Source organism: Camelus bactrianus, chromosome 12, assembly GCF_048773025.1.
Source record: "Camelus bactrianus isolate YW-2024 breed Bactrian camel chromosome 12, ASM4877302v1, whole genome shotgun sequence".
In the NCBI taxonomy this organism is placed as follows: Eukaryota; Metazoa; Chordata; class Mammalia; order Artiodactyla; family Camelidae; genus Camelus; species Camelus bactrianus.
Window position 1 is genome coordinate 8,260,284 of NC_133550.1, and position 21,036 is coordinate 8,281,319.

Consider the following 21,036-nt stretch of genomic DNA (forward strand, 5'->3'; position numbering starts at 1 on the left):
ACCTAAAATATTTCTGTTACTCAAGTTGATGAGGGAAAAGGAAGATACGTATTTCCTTATTGCTTTAGAATAAGTAAACTTGCTCCATCTCAAATCTTCCTAAACTGCCATATTTACACTGTGGGATATGAAGATTTTGAAAAACGAATTATCCCCTGTGATGTGGAAAAAGGATTTTCTAAGTTCAGTTTTAATACGTGTCTCTCTTGTATCTGACATGAATAATTCTAGTCATAATTTAATGCCTATAAGCCATGGTCAGTGTCTGTCCTTTTTATCAGATGAATGGTGTGTGTGGCGCATGTATGAAAAGGCATAAGTGTAATACAAAATGAAAGAATTGTCAGACTCGTTAAAAAGAACTTACAGTAAGACTAGATTTCCAGGCAAGATGGAGTGGTAGGACCAGGAGCTCGCCTCTCCTCGCAGCTACAACAAAACCACAACTGACTGCTAAACAACTATTGATAAAAAAAAAAAAAGACTGGAACCTAGGAAAAAAGATCTTCTTCAACTGGAGACATAAAGAGGGAACCACAGTGGGAGGAGGGGCATGCTTGTGATATAATCGGGCCCCACACTCCCCGCGTGGGCGACCCACAAGCTGAAGGATAATTAAGTTGCAGAGGCCCACCCACAGGAGAGAATTCTGAGCCCCATGTCAGGGTCCCCAGCCTGGGGTTCTGGCATTGGTTGGGGGAGACCCCAGGACATCTGGTTTTGAAGGACAGGGGGGCTTAACTCCAGGAGCCCCACAGGAGTGGGGGAAGCAGAGACTTCACCCTCTAGGGAAGTGTACACAGAATCCCTCAGGCACCAAGACCAAGGGGAGAGGCAGTGATTTCATAGGAACCTGGGCCAGACCTGCCTGCTGGTTTTGGAAGGTCTCCTGGGGAGGTAGGGGATGGCTGCAGGGGACATAAAAGCTAGTGGCAGACATTCCAGGAGTGTTAATCTACATGAGCTTTCTGGGAGGCTGATATCTTGATTGGATCATTAGCACCAAGACTAGCCCCACCCAACAGCCTGTAGGCTTAAGGACTGGGAAGCCTCAGGCCAAACAACAGACTGGGTGGGAACACAGCCACACCCATCAGCAGAGGTCCTGAGCCACAAAAATGCTTCTGGCCACAGCTCTACTCCCCAGAGGTCCAGGACCAAGCTTCACCCAGCAGTGGGCAGACACTGGCTCCTCCTACCAGGAAAGCTGCATAAGCCTCTATTCGAGCCTCATCCACCAGGGGGCGGATACCAGAAATAAAAAAACAACAATCCCAAAGCCTGTGGAAGGAATCCAAAAACACAGGCCAGATTCCATACTGGTACCAGCTAGACCCTGGCCCTTGAGTGACAAGAGAGGTGTGTACTGCTGGGACGCACAGGACGTCTCCCATAGACGACCACCTCTCCAAGGTCGAGAAATGTAACTAACCTACCTAAAAAATACAAATAGAAAGATAGACAGTTTGAGGCAGCAGAGGAATATCTCCCAGGCCAAGGCACAAGATAAAATCCCAGAAGAAGAAATAAGTGATGGGGAGATAGGCAATTTATCTGAGAAAGAGTTTAAAGTAATGATGGCAAAGATGTTCGGAGAACTCAAGAAGAGTATAGATGCACGGAGTGAAGTTTTTAGCAAAGAGTTGGAAAATATAAAGAATACCCAAACAGAGTTGAAGAATAAAATCACTGAAATGAATAACACACTAGAAGGAACCAAGAATGAGGCAGAAGAACAGATCAGTGAGCTAGAAGACAGATTAGTGGAAAGCACTACCATAGAACAAAGAAAAAAGAATGAAAAAAGGGATAATTTAAGAGACCTATGGGACAACATGAAGTGCACTAATATTCACATTATAGAGGTCTCAGAAGAGAGAGAAAGGAACTAAGAAAAATTTTGAAGAGATAATGATCGAAAACTTCCCTAACTTGGGAAAGAAAACACTCACCCAAGTCCAGGAAGCACAGAGAGTTCCACAGAGGATCAACCCAAAGAGGAACACACCAAGGCACATGGTAATAAAATTGACAAAAATTAAGGGTAAGGAGAAAATATTAAAATCAGCAAGAGAAAAGCAACAAATAACATACAAAGGAACTCCCATAAGGTTATCAGCTGATTTTTCAGCAGAAACTACAGGCCAGAAGGGAATGGCACAATGTATTTAATTTAGAGTGATGAAAGGGGAAAAATTACAACCAAGAATACTCTATCCAGCAAGGCTCTCATTCAGATTTGATGCAGAAACCAACAGCTTCATAGATAAACGCTAAAAGAATTTAGCATCATCAAACCAGCTTTACAACAAATGTTAAAGGAAATTCTCTAGTCATCAAACCACAAGAGAACAAAAAGAAAAAAAAAAACCTACAAAAACAAACCCAAAACAATTAACAAAATGGCAATAAGAACATACTTATTGATGGCAACCTTAAATGTAAATGGATTAAACGCTCCAACCAAAAGACATAGACTGGCTGAATGGATACCAAAGCAAGATCCACGTGTATGCTGTCTACAAGAGACCCACTTCAGAGCTAGAGACACATGCAGGCTGAAAGTAAGGGGACAGAAAAAGATATTCCATGCAAAAGGAAACCAAAAGAAAGCTGGAGTAACAATACTGATACCAGACAAAACGGATTTTAAAATAAAGACTGTTATAAGAGACAAAGAAAGACACTACACAATGCTCAAGGGATCAATCCAAGAAGATATAACAATTGTAAATATATATGCACCCAACATAGGAGCACCTCAATATATATGGCAACTTTTAACAGACATAAAAGGAGAAATGGACAATAACACAGTAATAGTGGGGGACCTTAGCACCCCACTTACACCAATGGACAGATCATCCAGAAGGAAAATCAATAAGGAAATACAGGCCCCAAATAACACATCAGACCAGATGGACTTAACTGATGTCTACAGAACATTCTGTCCAAAAGCAACAGACTACACATTCTTCTCAAGTGCACATGGAAGTCTCCAGAATTGCCCACATGCTGGCCCACAAAGCCAGCCTCTGTAAATTTAAGAAAACTGCAATAGTGCCAAGCATCTTTTCCAACCACAACTCTATAAGGTTAGACATCAACCACAAGAAAAAAAACAAACTGCAAACACGTGGAGGCTAAACAATATGCTACTAAACAACCAATGGATCACTGAATAAACCAAAGAGGAAATCAGAAAATAATTTGAGATAAATTAAAATGAAAACACAATGATCTAAAACCTCTGGGACGCAGCAAAAGTAGTTCTAAGAGGGAAGTTTATAGTGATACAAGCCTACCTCAGGAAACAAGAAAAATCTCGAGTAACCTAACCTGACACCTAGAGCAGCCAGAGAACAAACACACCCCAGAGCTGGTAGAAGAAAACAAATCCTAAAGATGAGAACAGAAATAAATGAAACAGAGACAAAAAAAAAAAAAAAAAAAGAAAGAAAGAAAAGAAAAGAAAAGAAAAGATCAGTGAAACTAGAAGCTTGTTCTTCAAAAAGATAAACAAAATTGATAAACCTTTAGTCAGACTCATCAAGAAAAAAGCAGAGAACCCAAATTAATAAAATCAGAAATGAAAAAGAAGTTACAACCAACCCCACAGAAATACAAGGGATCATAAGAGGCTACTATGAGCAGTTGTATACCAACAAAAAGGACAACCTAGAAGAAACGGACAATTTCTTAGAAAGGTACAATTTACCAAAACTGAACCAAGAAGAAGTAGAAAATACGAATAGAACAATTACCAGTTCTGAAATTGAATCAGTAATTTAAAAACTCCCAACAAACAGAAGTCCAGGACCAGACTGCTTCACAGGTGAATTCTACCAAACATTTAGAGAAGAATTAACACCTATCCTTCTGAAACTATTCCAAAAAATTGCAGAGGAAGGAACACTTCCAAACTCATTCTATGAGGCCATAATCACCCTGATGCCAAAACCAAACAAGGATATCACACAAAAAAGAAAATTACAGGCCAATATCACTTATGAATATAGATACAAAAAATCCTCAACAAAATACTAGCAAATCGACCCCAACAATGCATTAAAAGGATCATACACCGTGATCAAGCGGGATTTATCCCAGGGGTGCAAGGATTTTTCAATAACCACAAATCAATCGATGTGATACACCATGTTAACAAATTGAAGAATAAAAATCATATGATCATCTCAATGGATGCAGAAAAAGCTTTTGATAAAATTCAACATCCAGTTAAGATTAAAAACTCTTCAGAAAGTGGGCATAGATGGAAAATACCTCAACATAATAAAAGGCATATTTGAGAAACCCACAGCTAACATTGTACTTTATTAGAACACTTTCTAACACCATATACATAAATAAACTCAAACTGGATTAAAGACTTAAACGTAAGACCAGATACCATAAATCTCCTAGAGGAAAACATAGGCAGAACACTCTTGGACATAAATAGCAGCAATATATTTTTTGAACCAGCTCCTGGAGTAATAGAAATAAAAGCAAAACCAAACAAATGGGATCTAATTAAACTTAAAAGTTTTTGCACAGCTAAGGATGCTATTAACAAAATGAAAAGACAACCTATAGAATGGGAGAAAATATTTGCAAGTGATGCAGCCAACAAGGGACTAATTTCTAAAATATACAAACAGCTCATACATCTTAATATAAAAAAACAAGCAACCCAATCACAAAATGGGCAGAAGACCTAAACAGACATCTCTCCAAAGAAGACATACAGATGGCCAACAAGCATGTGAAAAGATGCTCAACATCACTCATTGTTAGAGAAATGCAAATCAAAACTACAATGAGATACCACTCACACCAGTCAGAATGGCCATCATTCAAAATGATAAATACTGGAAAGGGTGTGGAGGAAAAGGAACCCTCCTACACTGTTGGTGGGGATGTAAATCAGTGCAGTCACTATGAAGGACAGTATGGAGAGTCCTTAAAAAACTAAAAATAGACTTACCATATGATCCAACAATCCTACTCCTGAGCATATACCTGGAGAAAAATATAATTCAAAAAGACACATGCTCCCCAATGTTCACAGCAGCACTATTTACAAAAGCCAAGAAATGGGAACAACCCAAATGTCCATTAACAGATGACTGGATAAAGAAAATGTGGGGGGTGTGTGTGTGTACGTGTACATATATACACACCTATAGAAACACAATGGAATACTACTCAGCCATAAAAAGTAATAAAATAACACCATTTGCTGCAACATGTATGCACCTGGAGATCATCATTATAAGTGAAGTAAGCCAGAAAGAGAAAGAAAAATGCCATATGGTATCACTTATACATGGAATCTAAAAAAAGGACACAAATAAACTTATCTACAAAACAGAAACAGACTCACAGACATAGAGAACAAACTTATGGTTACCAGGGGGTAAGGGGGATAGGAAGGGATAAGTTGAGGATTAGAAAATTGCACCTCTTGGGGAGTGATGGAAATGTTAGCTGTCTTGATTTGGTAGTGGTTTCATTGGTGTATACATCTATCAAAATTCATCAAATGGTACATCTGAAATATGTGTAGTTTACTCTACAGGAACCATACCACAATAAAGGTGTTTAAAAAAAGATTAAAAAATAGCTTATGGCTATCATTTCTTGAACTCTTGCTGTGAATATATTATCTAATTGGATACTCATTTGATATTTACTTTCATCCTGCCCTCTGAGATTTGAGACCACCCCATCCTCCCCCTCCCCGGACCCACGCATCTGTTCTGCAGTTAGAAATCTCCAAGACTCACTCCGGATGTGCTGCAGTGGCTTCACAGACTCCAGACCATCCCTCAGAGTGCATGTTTCTTTTAATGCAACACTAAGGGTTAAAGGGGAAAACTTAGCTTTGTACCAACCCTTCAAAATTCACCTGGCCAGGATTTTCAAAGTCCTGCTCATATTTTCCCTTATTCCAAGAAATCAAAAGAAAATTATGAGCCCAATAAACTTGTGTTTACAAATCAAAGACATAAAACAATTAGCGCTGTCTCATACTAACTGATCTATAAAGGTTTTAACTGGATCGATCACCCGCATTCACCAATGCCATCTTTATCTTCACCTAAGTGTATTCACTATTCATTTTCATGTCGTATCTTTTATTCATGCATTCAACAAATATTTATTGAGTGCCTGCTGTGTTCTCAGCACCGCTCTCAATGCAGGGGATTCATTAGTGAAAAGTAAACGTACAAAAATTGCTTCTTTCATATACCTTACACGTCTTACCTGCCACCTAGCTGAAGAATGCTTAGGAAAATGAATTTTATTTAAGGTCATTCTTTAAAATGTAGAGGGTCTTCAAATGACAGGGAAGTTATAAAGTGTATTATGAAAGTTTATCTTTAGGTGATCATCAGAGTTAACTTCCCGCATGCATACACAATGTAAAATAATACAAGATCCTTTTACAATATAACCCATTAAAATGGAAAAGTTGATAAAATTGAATAATGAGAAATGTTTTAATACATATGTGTACTGGCTGAAGGTGTTCACAATAGGTTGAAACGTAAAGGAAGTGGACAGAAATACTTTAAAGACAGGAAAAGGACTTGGACACTTAACAGTCTTATGGTACTTAAATTGCTTGACTATGTCATTCTTACCTCACTTCTGAAAAGAGTGGAAGACAAATGAAGGTGAGAAGGAATAAACTATGGCAGAGCAACTGGAAGAAAAGCAGCAGAGACATGTAACGATCTGGAAGAGCAAAGGGAGGGAACTGAAGAGAGATGCTTCACTAAATTATCAATACCAGTCAAAAGCCATCATCATTAGCCAAAACCCTGGGTGGGTGGGTGGGTGACTGTAGTGGGACCGGATAAACAGCCTAGAACAATACCCGGAACATCGTGGGTCCTCAGTACGTATCTGTTGAATAAGCAAATGAATGAATCAATGACATTTTCACTTATTTACTGACTTAATGTTTATTGAACACCTACTGTGAGCCAAGAAGTATTTCAGATAAACATAAAAATTCTTGACCTCATGGGGTTTATATTCTAGCAAAGGGATGTAGACAATAAAGTTTTTCATTCACCCACTTGGCCTTTGTAGGAGTTGTGAACTTGGCATTTATTCATTCTTCCAACAAACAATTAATTATAAGCAGTTATTTTGGCCAGGCATTGTGCGAACCACTGTACATAGAGGTGAGGAAGACTTGAGTCCCAGTCCCCTGTCAACAAGTAAAGACATGAATCAACAGTCACAGTGCAACGGGGAAGTCCTGTGATAAAACAGGAGAGGCATCTGAACCACACGGGTGGACTCGAGGTCTTGAACCAAGAGAACATGACAGCTACATGAGGAAAGTAGAAACAGGAGTGCCTACGATTAGTTTCCGGTCTCTCTCGTTTGTTCCTTTGGTTTGAATATTTGTTCCTTTACTGGGATTAGTTTCCTTTGCTTTATTTAGTTGGTGATAGTTTTCCTCTCTTTTGTCGTGTTTGACTTTCACCTTGGTTATCTGATTCCAGTCAAGCAGCTTACACAACTATCTTTTAAGTTATTTTATAACTATGACATGTACTTTATTTCGGCCAATTTTTATAACTGAAAATTACCTTCATGTTCTTTCTAACCTTGCTTTTGTGACCTACTTCTTCCTCGGGAACTCCCTTCTAGTCTAGTCCATAGCTACGATACAAATAAAGGACGGTTCTGAGTTTAAAACTTTTAGGTAATTCCAAGAAATATGGTGATTTAGGTATCACGTGTTAAGCGATAAATTCCAAAAGTATGAAAATAGAAACAGTACCAGTGGAGAAAATTTTAAATATCACAGTTTTCTATGGACATGTTCACTTTCTCCAAAGCAGCCATGAGCCACTTGCCCAATCTATAGTTCAGGCAAATACGTGATCCCTGTATTTGGTGAATATATCTCACTCAGTTCTAACCTGTGGTCTTTGTTGTTTTTGCTTGTTTTAATACGCTTTGCAGTGAAACCTCCCACCGACAGGTGGCATTTGGACTCTAGAAAAATATCCAACATACCTGGATCCAGGAAACAGTCCTCTTTGAGTCGTTCAATTAATTTCCTCATTTCAACAGAAGCTTCAAGACATAATCTAATATGTGGCTGGTGGCGTCACTGTGGTTCATATCTGTCTGGTAAGCATTAATACATCCTACAATAGGAAAAAAATGATGGGGTAAATATTCTCATATCAGCTTCTTACATTAATAACTAACTTGTAATAAACTGGCCCCATATGGCTCCACCTTGTTGAAAAAAAAATAACTGATTTATTCACAGTGTTCTTCCAAACAATTTCATTTTCTACAGGGAGATGGAAAAAGGATGATCTAACATATGAGGTAACAAATACACAGACAAGCTGTCTGAATACGATTTTATGTGAAGCAGTTGAGACCGACGAGATCTGCTGGTCAACTCTAGGAAGGAACCTAATATTCTAAAAAGCCTCACACTACTGTACAATTAATTTTGCTCATATATTAAAATACTCTCCAAAGATACATAAATTGTTCGTGAAGTTGTCTCTGTTCTTTCAAGATTAAAGAAAAAATAATGGTATTACGGAGAGCTTCAAGAATGGTGTTTAGAAAGGGCCAGATGACTAAAGAAGAAGGTACATGCAGTGGAGAGTGGCAGTTCATGTGGATAAGAATTAGGTTGGCAAATCAAAGCTATTGCACGAGTGTTCTTTACTCAATGCAACCATAAAAATATAATTTTACTCACTATAACATTTTACAGAGAACAACAAAATTGTGATTCTAAGCCAACTGATGTGCTGTTTCACAGAAAATATTTTACTGCATAGAGAAGGCAGTTGATTTATTGTAAAATCATTGAATAAATTGAAAAGTTGATTTTAAACCTCCTTCTGTAAACCAACATATTGCTCTGAGATAATTTACCAATCTCCATATAAACTCGGTGTTTGGAAATGCCTTTGAGATAGGGAATCACTACTGGCCTTTGACAGAGGAGATTACAATTAATTTTGCTTTTTCCAGTAGGGAAAGCTGATATAAGAAGACTTAGCTCTATTACATTCTTAACGCATTCTTATCATTACTGAATGCAATGGACTGTTTTACAGTTTACGGACTACTATAAACATGAATAACTGGAGATATAATTCACTTCTAAAACAAGCAACTAGACATAAGTTTAGATCAGTTCATGTCTCCAAAATGTAGCTCTTCTGCACTATCTGTTGACCCCAAAGATGGACTATTTCCATATTTAGATTGATAATTTTTATTATCAATTAAAATGGTGGTGGTAGAGTCTTGCTCTAAAAAATGAATATATTTTGATAACTTTATGACTAGTGGGAAGTAAAAATGTGTTATTCAAAGACATTTTGTATTATATAATTATATGTATACATAGAATGTTATGTCACATTAACTTATGAAAGAGGAACAAGTTTGATAATTGAAAGATCTTGTTGATCTGATGATATCTAAAATATGCTTTGGTGCTAAATAAGATGCTGTTTTTACAGTGAATATGTATAGTGATCAGTAAATACTTATTTTTTTAAAATTCCCTAAAATTAGTACATTGCTATATTTGACATTCTGTGGTTTCGTTAATTTTATTAGCCATTTATTTACTGTACCAGATGGTATTACTGAGTTCTTGATTTAAATGTACAAGTATTTCATCATAATATGAATCACTATGCAATAAGTAATATCCACGTGCCATTAATAACCTTAAAGTATTTAATATATTTAAAGATTACCATGTAATGCTCCACAAAAACGATAGCTATTATTTGTTGTCACAAAAGAATTCCCTGATACAAAAATGAACTCCTAACAAAATTTAGCAATTTATTACATACATATATTAGTAATTTATGTAATTTACTTATAAATATTTTTGTTTTAAAATGCTAAACTGTTATTAGAAATTCAAAAAAGTTTTATTAAAAAATGGTCATCATCAAAAATCAGAAAGAAAACAAATTATTATAATTATTGAATAAAATTTTGGAAAAAAACAGATGGAAAGGTAGAAAAAATAAAATGTATTTCAGAGTTCCTAACCTGAGCAGAATGTGGCTAGTTAGGGCACAGATGAAACATGAGTAAATTTCCTGTATGTCTCCATGAAAGCTATTACTCCAGAATTTTAAGAAAAAACAGGAATAGAAAATCACAAAGAACTTATTATACTAAGCATGCTGTCTGCTGATCCAGGTTCATAGCCTAAATAAGACATTTCAGTTTTCCAAGAGATAGTATTAACATGATGTTTTCAGATGTTTATTGGACACAAATTCTTCAAAATGGTGGAAAACCCACTGCCCCCTATTTAGTTTATTATCTCTGATGACTATGTAATTTTCTTTTGTATATTTCAAACTCTTCAATTGATGGAAAAAGTAACTGGGGACTGAGACTGATTGTACAGTTATTGGCAGCACTTATAGCATTTTCACAAAGTACAATATTCATCAGTAGTAGCGTTTTTAAATTGAACTTATTTTTATGGACATAGTTATCACAATGATACAATGAAGACATTGTACACTGATGGTAAAAATACTGATGTGCTGTTTTTGAAGGCATGATACCCGATTCAGTTTTTGGCAAGGTGATACCCACCATCCAGAACATCATCCAAGAAATTTGATGTGCATGATAATGGGAATCTTCATTTAGCAGAAACCAAAGCCAAATTTGAAAGCATTATGGCAGAACTTACTTACATGCAGAATACAAACACTGACAATAAATAACTTTGCACATTATTTAGGGAATAAAAGACAAAACCAGATGCTGGCAAATTTTATATATATATTGGTAAACAAATCAATTTAATAGACTAAATTAAAAGAATAAATTTAAGTCAAAAACATTCTAGAAGCCTGGGACTCTAAAGTGTCCCAGTAACATGGAAAACAACGATTTGCTACAAAAAATCCTTAAAAAATATCTAAGGCATTCTAAAATGTTTGTCCTTTAACAATGAAGCAAAAAAACTCTTACTATCACTTCAGTTTTTTTTTTTTTCCTTTTTAAACATTATCCAAGAACTATATAATTACTACTCTTTGGCTTCAGTGAAATATTGGGATGTTTTGAAAACGCATTTGACAAACACAAATTTGAAACCACTGCAGGATCCACACTGAGAAATTCAAGTCATTGCAATCAGGCCATCTCAATTCAGTGAGATGCAGTTTGTGCTTACGGAAACTGCTGGTGATGTTACTAGTTTGGCTCAACATTTTAAGTGAAATGATGCATAAACCAAAATTTAATGTATGTATTGCCCTTGAAAGCATTTAAGTGATTCAGAATCTTTTATAAAGTTAGAAATGATGGTATTTGCAAAGTCCCTATTATTGACACCAAACAAATTGTGAGCATCTTTACATTAATGCCAATTTCTCCAATGTAGAAAAAGGCAGACTTATTTTGACCTCAAATCATATTGTCAGTTCAGGATTCAAAACTAAATTTCAAAATCAACTTTTAAAAAATTTTCTAGACAACAATATAATTTTGAAAAAATAGATATATGATCATAAAAATTTGTATGGCCTTTTAAATACTCTTATGATATTTAATGTGAAGAATTATGATGATACTAATCAAGAAAACATACCTCTGAGGCAGAGTGAGTGCTCTGCTGTGGTTTCTGTCTGACAGGACAGTGAAAATCTGACCAAATATGGAGACATCAGGTCGATAGGAAGAGGTCTTTGGATTAACCATCAAAGAATAACTGAGGCAATTAGTGTAAAACACTGAGGATTTATAGAGGGAAACACAAAATGAGGCAGAACCCATAAAAGCAAAAGCCACAAACTTCAGTAGGGAAAGTGATTTCTTGTTTTGAATAAAACCTCGGCATGTGATTTCAGAACTGGTTGGTTGCAGTGGTGCTTGGTGTGTGCCAAATGGCAAACCTCAAATCCTACTGTACATTTTTTAAGAACAATGCCATGAGACAGGCTGTCAAATCCCGTAGCCCTTTCTGTACAGAAATAGCGTAAGTGAGCACTAAAGCAGTGATGAAGGGTTTTGTTTCCTATGTAAGTAAGACGTATAATTATTTTATAGTTACATTTTATTGTAACTCCGAGTTCCTAATTATTGTGATTAAATTTTTAATTTTCTATAATTATATACTTCAATTTGTGTCATTTACAAAAGTCATTTTATGTTTTTTTATGTTATAGGTATATTAAACTATACCAACTTTAAAAATACTTAACTTCCAGGGAGCCCTCTTCTGATTCCCAAATGAAGCCCTGTTGGGGCCACAGTGGTCCTGCTGATGTGTCCTCCTTAGAAAACAGACCCCAGCACATTTTTAACATCCTTCTAAAACCGAGGTTCATCGTGTACTCACCTCAGCCTCCCATGTCGTCTACAATATGATTTCAAATTACTTTCCTATACATGAACTTTCAGATCACTGCCCTAAATATACCTTAAATTACTTGACATTTACGTATTGCTTCAGGTTTTGTCCATCATCTGGAATACCTCTGCTGCTTGCCCAAATCCTAACAGTCCCTTGGGACTTAACTCAAATCCCACCTTTTCCACGAAGCTTTCCCTGACCACTTCACTCACTGTGAACTCTCTTCTGATTCTTAAACTATTAATTACTATCATCAGTCACCTGGCACTTGTGCTGTTGTACAATATAACAACACAACTTGTGCTATTGGCCCTTAACTTGAACTGTGCCCAAGTAACTCTAGACAACCTCCTCAAAGGTAATGCTAAGGCTGAGTTGTCCAAGAGCACTTCCTTAGATGATGGAAACATTCTGTATCTGTGCTGTTCAATATGGTAGCCACTGGCCATGTTTGGCTATTAACACTTTAAATGTAATTTATTTAATTTTAATTAATTTAAGTTTATGTAGCCACATGTGCTGTCTTCCATAATGGATAATACAGCTCCAAGGCCTTTTGCAGTAATCCTACCCAACGGCTAGGGAAAGGGGTCCCCAGAACCCTGAGGAGAAGAAACTAAGACTTTAATGAGTAAGTTTACAGGAAAACATCGTAACTGTTAAGTTTTATTTTATTTCACTTAAAGGCTGCACATTAAACAATGAGTTGCAATGCATTTTAAGCATCTTAAATGAGTAATAATGGATCTTATGAAACTAATTTCTAACTGCCTTTGACCCTGAGGGGCTGCTGCTGCCTTATCCCCACGGTGGCCATAAAGACTAAGAGAGGAGAAAGAAAGGCCCAAAGGTCACAGAGTGGAGCAGTGGTCTCCTCTATATGTGTGCTCTATTGGCTAATTTCGTAGCCAGCCCATCTGTATGTTTCTACACAATGGTTCTGGTGTTCTTGAAATTATTTTCTATACTCTTTTGGTTAAAGAAAAACAAAAAATAGGCTTAAAGACTTAAACATAAGACACTATAACCCTCCTAGAAGAAAACATAGACAAAACATTCTCTGACATAAATCTTAGCAATGTTCTCCTAGGGCAGTCTACCCAGGCAATAGAAATAAAAGCAAAAATAAACAAATGGGACCTAATTAAACTTACAAGCTTTTGCACAGCAAAGGGAACCATCAGCAAAACAAAATGACAACCTACAGAGTGGGAGAAAATATTTGCAAATGATGTGACTGACAAAGGCTTAATTTCCAGAATATATAAACAGCTCATATAACTTAATAACAGACACAAAAAAACTCAATCCAAAAGTTGGCAGACCTAAACAAGCAATTCTCTAATGAAGACATACAAGTGGCCAATAGGCACATGAAAAAATGCTCAATATCACTAATTATCAGAGAAATGCAAATCAAAACTACAACAAGGTATCACCTCACACCAGTCAGAACGGCCATCATTAAAAAGTTCATAAACGATAAATGCTGGAGAGGATGTGGAGAAAAGCGAACCCTCCTACACTGCTTTGGAATGTAATTTGGTGCAGCCAGTACGGAAAACAGTATAGAGATTCCTCAAAAAATGAAAAACAGATTTACCATAAGATCCAGTAATCCCACTCCTGGGCATATATCCATAGGGAACTCAAATTCAAAAAGATACACGCACACCAATGTTTGTAGCATCACTATATACAATAGACAAGACACTGAAGCAACCTAAATGTCTATTGACAGATGACTGGATAAAGAAGCTGTGATATAGTTATACAATGGAATACTACTCAGCCATAAAAAGAATAAAATAATGCCATTTACAGCAACATGGATGGATCCAGAGATCCTCATTCTAAGTGAAGTAAGCCAGAAAGAGAAAGAAAAATACCATATGATATCACTCATCTGAGGAATCTAAAAGGAAAAACACAAATGAACTTATTTACAAAACAGAGAGACTCACAGACATAGTAAACAAACTTATGGTAACTGGGGGTAAAGGAGGTAGGAAGGGATAAACTGGGAGTTTGAGATTTGCAAATACTAACTACTATATATTAAATACGTAAAAAACAAATTTCTTCTGTATAGCATAGGGAACTATATTCAATATCTTACAGTAACCTATAATGAAAAAGAATATGCAAACAAACATACATATGTATATGTATGACTGAAACATTATGCTGTACACCAGAAACTGACACATTGCAACTGACTACTTCAATTAAAAAAAAAAGAAAAATAGAAAACAAAATATACATGATCTTTGCTAAAGCCTCCCTGCACATCTTTCTAAGACTGTAGTGAATCACCCAGCAACTAATAACTATGTGCCTGACACATGGGAGGTATTCAACAAATATTAGTTGCATAAATTCAAGTTTAATTTTTCTCTTGAAGAGAGATGAGTCTTCACTGTGACATCCTGTAGTTCTGAAGTTCAGACCAAAAACATTATGGCTTTTAGAATCTGCTTTATTTTAAATTTGCAGACGTCTTGATACTTTCCAGCACTGTTGGAAAATGCAACTTCTAACTCTTTGAGATTCACTGAGATTGATTTCAACTCTTCCAACTCTTTGAGACTGATTCGCTTCCAGTCCAAGAGATAAAGCCTAGTGTCTAATAATATCAGTTATTCTATACCGTTGACTTCTTCAGCCAAACATTTCATAAAGTTTTTTTTAAGTACCTATCAGAATAAAAGCTGTAAAATCAGTTATGATCTCATGCCAAAGTTTCCATAAGGCAGGTCAAAGATGAGTTATTTCATTTCTTCTATTGACTTTTATTATTGTGAAAATACAAGGAATTGTACAGCTATTCCACTATCCCTCTGTGTACATTAGGATTGTGTTTGCATCAGAACCAATAACTTTTGATGCTGGGAGACATTCTGGGAACAGGTGCATTAAGCACATGGATGTGGGAAGAGCTCTGGTCTCTGCTTCCTTGCTGGTCTGTGTCATCTGGGATGCACTCTCCTGTGAGCACATCTCTGCTGCTTGTCCCTGCAACTGCCCCCACCCAGAGCCGGCTCCCCACCTCCCGTCCCTGATCTGACAGATGTGGCTGCCCCAGCCCTGTGCTGACTCAAGGCTTCCTTTAGCCTTAATCTTTCAGAATATATGGAGCTAACAGTTTCTCAATTAGAGGAGTTCTCATGCAACACAAATCTTTGCTGAAACCCTTATATCTGCCCCTCAAGACTTTATTCCTCAAAAGTAAAATGATAGAGGGAGAAAGAGGAAAAAGAAAATAAAGAGAAAAAGGGAGGGGCAGCGAAATGTAACTTTCTCCATTCTCCAGCCGGGGCAGAGCAGCAGCAGCAGACCTGTGCAGCCCCAGTGAAAAGCAGCAGAAGTGACTCATCAAATCTCAGTGCACTTAAATTCAATGTAAGAGGAACTCACCATGGGGGAAGGATTACTGTAGGTCTTTGTAATTGCTCCAGATCTAACAGAGCGACTCACACACAGCAATTGTCAAATATTTGAGGATTAACTGGAGGGCAGGTATAGCATTGGTCCCCTCCAAGTCAGCATTCACAGGAATTCATAGTTCCATTTTTATATCTCAAACTGAATAGACATTTCAATAGAGTATTCTCCTAATAACTGATTTGATAGTGTCATTTAGAAATAATTTTAATCTTTTTGATTCAGTGAACTACTACCCAGGTAGCAATGCTGGTAAATGTGGGAGATGAACTTGTTTATATGGAGTGAGAGGAGGGGGCAGGTTTGTACACCTGGAAATTAGCATCAAGGCTCACTGCAATAAGACGTCTAATTCTAGATGAAAGCGGCATGTTCTTATTCACCCATCACCAATTTCAAAAGCATAAGAAAACTAAGTCTGTCTAAATGAAAGAGTTGAAAGGAGCACTTTGAAAGGAGGCTGCAAAATTTTTGATCAATTTTTTTTTAATCAAATGAAAGTTTGTTTCTTGTGTAAATGTTCCAAAGCAGGTGGCCATTTATCAAACTTCCAAGAGTTAATTTATATTGTCCCTGGTGTTCTGCTGTAACATTTCTCTATCTAAAGGAATGGACAGTGGTTTAATTCATGCTTCTAACTCATCAGTGCTTGCAAAAGCTCTATAAGGCACATCTAACCCTTTTCCTTCTTGCCTACACCTGCTGCAGAAAGGGAGCATTTATTTACCGGCTTTCATCTGTCATTGGTCCAAGGCTACCCCTTGGAGTATTAATTCTTATTCCATATGTTGTTCATGAACGAACGGGGACAGGTGTCCAAAGATGTCCCAGGTCACAGGGTTAGAGATGCCCAGGGGCTGATGACAAGTGACACATGATAAAGCAGAAGCAGCTGCTGTCAGATTAGACCTGTGCAGAACTGGCTGCCACCGAAAGGCCGGAGTAAAGAGTGGGCTGAGAGGTATCCGATACATTCATTTAGCATCTATGGAGAGTGAGACTGCAAAGAGACTACAGAGAGCACGAACACAAACAGGCCGTAACTAGAGTGTGGGGCATAATAATGAACTAACCTTCAGCATGAAGTTGTGTCTGCTACATGTGCTCTTGGACTTTGGCTGTAAAACAAAAACAAAAACAAAAACAAAAACAAGGACAGAGTAGTGGTGGGATGGAGGTGGGAGAGGAGCACAAACTAGCTGGAAAGAGAGTTCCAGTGGATGAGGCTGGGCTAGATTTGCAAAGAGGGAAACCCTAGCAGCAGAGCTGGGCTTGACCTGGGGACGGGAGTCGGGAGGGAACTGGCGGGGCTGATACATAGGAGCTCAGGGGAGAACTGGAGGAAGCTGATGCTCAGATGAGATACTAAGGAGGAGAGAAACAAGAAAGAGGATTTTAAGCGATTCTGCTATCTATGAATTGAAACCACATTTGGTGTTTTCAGGAAACTTTGGTAGCGATGCCATTTGTTTTTCTCAGTTTGAGTTGCCCAATTATTTAAAAAAAAGTTCCTACGCAACCCTGTACAGGGAAGAGTCCTAAGTTGAGGGCAGGAAGAATGGGAGTGAAATAATTAGACCAGGCCATAAGTCACCATCTCACCACTCTGTATTTGACCCCTTTAAGAGTGCTGGCAGCTGTGCTGGACTCTGCTGTGTTGTCCAGATGTTCCTCTGGGAATGGAGGACTTATTCCTCTAGGTGCTGAGACTGCTGCCAGAAGATAGCCCTCGCCGTCAGCTCCTTTCAGGTTAGAGAGCTTCCTTATCCAGCCACACTGCATTTCTATAGTGACCCATCTCCAAGGGTGGATCAGTGAGGGTAAAAAGGCCCGTCTATTATCCAAACGGGGACAACTCTAAAGGGTCATCCCAGGTTCAAAACTCTCTATAGGCTGGCTGAGTCTTCAGTAGAGACAGCATCACCACTCAACTCCATCCACTGTTCATCATGCCATAATTTGGTTTTAGTATTAACACGTGAAATATATATGCATTTTCCTTAAACATGATTTTTTATTCCATTGTTCTCCTCAATATGCAGTGACAACTTATTTTCATAGTAAATCGACATTTCTTCCTGTTTTTTTTTTAATCGTCTCCTCTACTGAGGATCAGCTTGCAGTTGAATAGGTCTCTGTCTGCTTCCCAAAAGAGCCCTCATGCCAGTCAGCCACCCATCACCTCGCCGCCCCGTCCACGCTGGGCTCTCTGCTTCCATGCTCTTGCTCACACTGGTCTTTCTTCCTTAACGCCTTTGCCTCGACCCAAACTTCTCCCTCAGTCCACGGAAATCCTGCTCACTGTTATGGCCCACTTCACCTCCTGCCTCCTCTGATTCCTTTTCTGATTCTATTTTCTTTGATCTTTCTCATCTCTGAAATTGGATAATAACTATTCCCTGTGCAGTGCAACAGCCCTGCCTCATTGTGGGTTTGGATTTTATTTACTTATGTGTACATCTTGCTTATTCAAACTAAATGGCAAAGTGCTGGGGGCAGAGCCCAAGATTGGTTCTACTCTGTATTCACCACCGTATCTCACTGTGCTGCTGGGTAATAACCATCACTTATTATGCATTTAGCCTTTGCCATGGCGTTTAGCACTGTATTAACCAACTTAATTTTTACAAGAACCTAGTAAGGCATATGCTATTATCATCCTCAGTTTGCATTTGAGGAAACTGAGTCTTGGAGAGATTGAGAGACTGCTAACGATCACACAGCTGGAAATGGCAGAGTTGTATCAATTTCACTGTAAGCCTTGGTTCTGAGCCACTCAATCACAGGCTTCCCATGCATTCAAGTGTAACAGACTGACAGAGATCTAAACTCCAAAGTATGGGATTTGTGAGGACCCAGAAGACAAGATGAAATGTCATCTTCCTAGGATACATCATTTGTTTTTTTCAATGACATGTTTAGTAGCACCAATGAGAAAACAGCTGTGAGGAATAATAGCTAATCATGACTTCTTTCAATCTCATCTTTGTACTGAGTTTGGTATCAAGTCATGCATTTACTCCCCGAGTATGATTTGGCATCACTACATGCATTTTAGTCATCATGAGGGACATCAAAATATTAGTCATGTCCCTCAAGGAGTTTGCATTACAAATAAAGGCACTATGGAGTGTGCAGTCGTCTGTGCTCTGTCGAGCTAATGTTTCCTAGCATAGATGTGATGCTGGGATCATGACTCATGCATACAGAAATCACAGATGGAATTAAATTCATCAGTGCTCTTTCACATTTGCTGTTTTTAACTGTTCAACAGAGATTTCCAGAGAATAAAATGCAACAAGCTGAAGAGAGCATTCAGAAACACATCATGCTCAAATTATCATATATCTGTGGACCACGTGTGATTTTGGGATTTATGTCATCTTAGCTTATAAAATAGATCTTGTCCTGTTCTAAATAATAGCTCAAGGCAGTCAAGACCAGAAAGAAAAAGTCTTTGAAAGCCCCATTTTACCTTAAAAATTCATATGAACTCTGCTTTCCATGTGTGTTCTTAAAAATAAACAAACAAACAAACAAACAAACAAACCACCACCAAAAATCAAACAAACAGACCCCAAATAAAAATTATACCCAAGTTATCATCTACTGGGTAATATGCTGTGTACTACATTGTGATCTATTTTGGAAAAATAAAACCCTAAAGAATAGAACGCAACTCACACTGCACATCATTAATACCTATGCAAATACTCTTTTTTTTACACTATGGTATCACAATATTTTTTAGATATATATGGATTTCAGTGGCAACATTAAAAAAAAAAATTGTACTCTTGTTAGCCACACCAGTTACCAGTGAGGAAGGAGTTCCAGCATGTCACAAATAGGTGGTAAGTTTCAAACTTTAGGGATACACTTGGTGGAAATTTTGATCATTACATCTCTTTGCTATGAGGTCACATCTCTTATCCATAGCAAGAACTGAAGGAGAGGGATCGATGGTGGAGTAGGAAGACCCTGAGCTCACCTCTCCCCATGAACACATCAAACCCACAACTACATGTGGAGCAACTCTCACTGACAACCACCTGAAGACTAGCAGAACACCTCTTCTAAAACCAGGGCTATAAATAACCACACAGAGTTTGGTAGGAAAGCAGGGGGAGAGCGGTCTCCTCAGAACCCACACCCCAACGAGTGACTCAGAGGAGAAGGGGTATATCAGTCGTCCCTTAGGAATGAAGGACTTGAGCCCCATAGTAGTCACTGCAGCCCTGGGGTCCGGCCCTGGGAAGATTAGCCCTCTCGGCTGACTTAAAAACCAGTGAGGCTTAACCAGAGGGCTGTGAGAAACTGAGACTCTCCTCTTGGAGAGTGCCCACACGAAGTAGCTTGCTCCCAGTCCCAGTGCAGAGGCAGCAGACTGAAAACTGACTGGTGTTCTGGCTGGCCTACCGGGACCACTCCAGCACAGTCCCAGCCCACCATGGGCTCCTACTCCAGCCCCTCCTCCTGCTCCAGCACTACTCCCTACTAAGGCAAAGACCACCCATCGTGTTCAATCAGAAAAAGTGGAGCCAGATGAGAAGTGCAGCTCCAGCCTCTCAGGCCCTGGACCCACTCTCAACCAAGGTGAAGCCTGAGATCACTCCTGGGAGAAGCCCAGCTCCCTCAGGGCTCCTTCTCCAGCTTATCCCCTCTGACATCAGCCCTACCTCCTACTGGGGCAGCTTCCAGCAGTGCCCCTGGCACAAGACATGTCCTGGGCTCACTTCACCAAAGCTGCTGGGCACACACACGCTGCAGAGGGATGCTCCCATACGAGGACATACCTTCAAAACCAGGATAGGTAACTGTTTCACCTAAGCTTGTAGGGAGAGTGAAAGTCAAACAAAATCAGAAAACAGAGCAAAATGTTCCAAACAAGAGGACAAGATAAAACCCCAGAAAAAACCCTAACACAACAGAGATAAATAATTTAACTGATAAGAGTCCAAAGCAATAATAATAAAAATGCTCACTGAGCTTGGGAAAAGAATAGAGGAACACAATGAGAACATCAACAAAGAACTAGAAAATATAAAAAAGAACCAATCAGAGCTGAAGAATAGAATAACTGAAACAAAAAATATAGCAGAAGGAATGAACAGCAGGTTAGGTGATACAGAAGAATGCACAAGTGGATACAGGCCTTCCTTAAAAAAGACAAGCAA

At 38.3% G+C, this 21,036-nt stretch overlaps 1 long non-coding RNA gene across 1 annotated transcript in view; it reads right to left on the reverse strand.

Annotated features, from left to right (window-relative positions):
- Positions 1 to 6,045: 6,045 nt before the first annotated feature.
- The window catches only part of LOC141579500 (uncharacterized), a 61,487-nt gene continuing 46,496 nt past the window's right edge, over positions 6,046 to 21,036 (reverse strand). The window contains exons 4-5 of the long non-coding RNA XR_012511045.1: positions 8,047 to 8,180; positions 6,046 to 6,915 (exon numbers count right to left, since the gene is read on the reverse strand). This is a non-coding gene — a long non-coding RNA (uncharacterized LOC141579500). The remainder of the gene's footprint in view (positions 6,916 to 8,046; positions 8,181 to 21,036) is intronic.